The 805-nt window shown below is 42.5% G+C and overlaps 1 non-coding gene across 1 annotated transcript; it reads right to left on the bottom strand.

Moving 5' to 3' along the window:
- Positions 1–387: 387 nt before the first annotated feature.
- On the bottom strand, positions 388–492 carry LOC113851681. Its single transcript, XR_003502252.1, has one exon. It is a non-coding gene; the product is annotated as a small nucleolar RNA R71 (small nucleolar RNA).
- Positions 493–805: the final 313 nt, after the last annotated feature.

Here is an 805-nt window from a genome sequence, read left to right as displayed (position 1 = left end):
CTCTGAACCTTTAGAAATGGCAGAAAATGACTTGACACTTAAGGAGCTTGCCGCACCGGACGTGACCTACCAGACTTTATGTATCCAATACCCGAATGTGGATGCCCCTTTTGTTCTTAAAACTGGCCTAATCCATCTTTTTCCTAAATTTCATGGTCTTGCAGGTGAAGATCCACATAAACACCTCAAAGAATTTCATATTGTTTGCTCTATAATGAGACCACAAGGTGTGCCTGAAGAGCATGTGAAATTAAAGGCTTTTCCATTTTCTCTTATGGATTTGGCTAAAGACTGGTTGTATTATCTTCCACCTGGCTCTATTACAAGTTGGGACACCCTCAAGAGATTGTTCCTGGAAAATTTTTTCCCTGCCTCAAGGGCTGCCTCAATAAGAAAGGAAATATGTGGTATTAGGCAGCTGGAGAGGGAAAGTTTGTATGAATATTGGGAGCGTTTCAAGAGACTTTGTGCTAGCTGCCCCCATCATCAGATAAGTGACCAGCTCCTAATCCAATACTTCTATGAAGGCTTACACCCAATGGATAGGAGCATGATCGATGCAGCTAGTGGGGGAGCCCTAGTTGACAAGACTCCCGCAGCCGCTAGAAACCTCATTGAGAATATGGCAGCTAACTCTCAACAGTTTGCTACAAGGCAAAATTCCATTATGTCCAGAAATGTCAATGAAATTCAAACTTCAGATTCACACAAGCTGGAGCATAAACTAGATGAGTTGGCTACTATGGTAAAACAGTTGACATCCATCCAAAAGAATTCTGCTGCATATACACCTCCACCTCCATCA

This window comes from Abrus precatorius, unplaced genomic scaffold, assembly GCF_003935025.1.
Source record: "Abrus precatorius isolate BTA unplaced genomic scaffold, Abrus_2018 Scaffold9, whole genome shotgun sequence".
Lineage (NCBI taxonomy): Eukaryota > Viridiplantae > Streptophyta > Magnoliopsida > Fabales > Fabaceae > Abrus > Abrus precatorius.
The sequence above is the reverse complement of the archived record's forward strand: the minus strand, read 5'-3'. Positions and strand labels throughout refer to the sequence as shown.